Source organism: Limulus polyphemus, unplaced genomic scaffold (genome assembly GCF_000517525.1).
Source record: "Limulus polyphemus unplaced genomic scaffold, Limulus_polyphemus-2.1.2 Scaffold929, whole genome shotgun sequence".
Lineage (NCBI taxonomy): Eukaryota > Metazoa > Arthropoda > Merostomata > Xiphosura > Limulidae > Limulus > Limulus polyphemus.
This window is the reverse complement of record NW_013666539.1, coordinates 3,203-6,145: the sequence shown is the minus strand read 5'-3', so window position 1 is coordinate 6,145 and position 2,943 is coordinate 3,203.

Below are 2,943 nucleotides of genomic sequence, written 5' to 3'. Positions count from 1 at the left end.
AAACCACAGCCAAGGGAACGGGCTTGGAAAAATCAGCGGGGAAAGAAGACTTTTAACTGTTAAATTAGGCATGAAAGTGGAAAATGGCGCTTCATAAAAACACACTTCAGTGGTATGTCATTAATTATCTGAAAAATACCTAGAAATTAGCTCATGATTATGTTATGCTGTTTATTATTTCTATCTTATTACTTAAACAATAAACATGTGGTTCAGTATCGTGAGTGGGGCTGAAAATAAACTGTATTTAAGGTTTCGTCAGAAGTTTGTTATTGTCCATCTGAATCTGACGTTAAACCAGGAAGTTTGTTACTGTTCATCTGAATCTGGCGTTAAACCAAGAAGTTTGTTACTGTCCCAACGCCAGATTCAGATAAACCACCCTAGACTTATTAATAGTTCGATTTACACTTTACTTTTCAAAAGCTTTAAGTTATTTTATTTTATTTGAGATGGTTGACTTACTAGACTTATGAAAGTTAGTTTATTTGTATTATGTATTTATGACACAGCTATCAACGCTGTCCCTAATTCTGAACTATTGAGCTGAAGGAAGGCAGCCAATCATCAACCCATTACTCTTACAACGAATCTGTAGCTTAAGTGGGAAGAATATTTTGTGGTACCGCACGGATTCAAACCCGGTTCGCCATATCTACAATCCAGGGTTCAGTACCATGTGGCTACCTCTCGCCCCAAAAGCTCTAGTGACTACCATGTTTAAAATAGACAATCTGTGGGTGAAAGATGCGCAAGTTTAGGTAATCTTATAACTTATCGCACTTTATTATATTTCGCTTACTTTGAGCTCACCTGATAAAACATAATACGTTGCTGCAAGACGAGCTCAAACTTGGAAACCACCGTGACTAAAGATACTTAAACAGAGGGGTTAATGTTTTCACTAATTAACAAAAAAAGCCTGACATCTACAATGTGTCAGCAATAGTCTCAGAGAGTCAGCTTAGATTTGGTTTGATTCAGAGAGTAAAGATTTCATGTTATAATTACTTGGAGTGAATATATATTGATGTAGTGGTATTCGTGGGGAATCAATAATGGATTGGGTTTGGATCAGAGAGTAATGATTTAATGTTATAATTATTCTGAATTAAGACATTGATGTAGTGGTATACGTGGGGAATCGATGATGGATTGGGTTTGGATCAGAGAGTAATGATTTAATGTTATAATTATTCTGAATGAAGGTATCGATTTAGTGGTATAGATGGGTAATCAAAGAAGGATTGAGATTGGGTCAGAGAGTATAGATATAATGTTATAATTATTCTGAATGAGGATATTGATGTAGTGGTATACGTGGGGAATCAATGTTGGATTGGGTTTGGCACAGAGAGTACAGATTTAATGCTATAATTATTCTTAATGAATATATTGATGTAGTGGTATACGTTGGGAATCAAAGAAGGATTGAGTTTGGCTCAGAGAGTAGAGATTTAATGTTATAATTAATCTGAATCAATATGTTCGTATAGTGGTATAGATTGGGAATCAAAGAAGGATTGAGTTTGGCTCAGAGAGTAGAGATTTAATGTTATAATTAATCTGAATGAAGATACTGATGTAGTGGTGTATGTGGGGAATCTAAGAAGGATTGGGTTTGGCTCAGAAAGTAATAAGGTTTTGTTGTTATAATCATTTTGAAGGAAGGTATTGATTTAGTGGTATATGTGGGGAATCACATAAGTAGACCCTGTGTGAAAGAACAAGCATTATCTCAACTGAAATAATTTCACGGAATAAAACTGTGAGAATGTGAAAACAAACGGCACTGGCGGTCCATACGATTACTGGTATTGGTGTTTACAGCCTGAAAAGCATATTTTACGACACATGGATTAAATGGACAGGTCAGGGGTCCCTAAGGTTCAGGTTTGGTCGTCTTTATTTCTTTTCTTTAGAGCTATTTACTATACAAACATTATATGGCTGTTCTTAACAAATTAGCAGTTGACTGTCACAGCTGAAAGAAGGGAGAGTTTAGCAGCATATCGGCTTGAACTTTTAGATCTTTCGATCCGCAGCCCGGCACGCTCACTATTCGGCAACTCATATGAACAAGACGACTTTGTGTTGAGTGTTTCGTGCGCCAGCCACTAGTTTTCAAACATAAATTAAACATTTCTGTACACGGTGGCTCAAAAGTTACTATAAAGTTGGTACTAACGAAAATATTACGAAATTGAAACCAGTTTAATTATTGTCTGTAGTCACTTTTGTCCCACCCTGTATAAGCAAAACAATTGATAATGATTGTTTTACAAAAATGTGCTTGTAACTAAGGTTCAACGTTCTAAGTCAATCTTTCAAAGTTATAAATTTTTTTACAAGATTAATTATTCAGTTTACGTTTTCATCTCTAATTTTACAAGTGTCATTGATAAATATAGGGATCTTTTTTTTTTCAATTCCCAGATAGTAGAAAGGTACTTTAAACAACTTTGAAAAATAATTGGTACGGTTTGTATTTCACTTAAAGAAACATGTAGAAGGTGTTATACTAAGCTATTTATCACATTGTTCTTAGTAAATCCCATAATCAATCACTAAACGTTCAATAAGCTTGTAAATTTCTAATGTTCTAAATATTCTTGTTACTCCAGAATTCATTAGTTCGTGAATATTATTTTCATTTCTGCCAGTTTTTTCCCTCTGGTGGGCTGCCTTTGATATTATTATAAAAGTTATGTTCACATGAACTGTGTGCGTGATTTTAATGTTTCTTTCTTCGACGGAACAAAACAGATGAATTCATTATCATCACATATCGTTCACTCTTTTCCATTCAGGATTTAAAGTTTCGATATCATTAATTAAGATTTTGCTAATATGTATATTTAACCAGTTATATAATTATATCTATCTATCTATCTATATTTCTGTCTACCAGACTGTTTCTTTCTTTCTCTCTCTTCTCTCTGT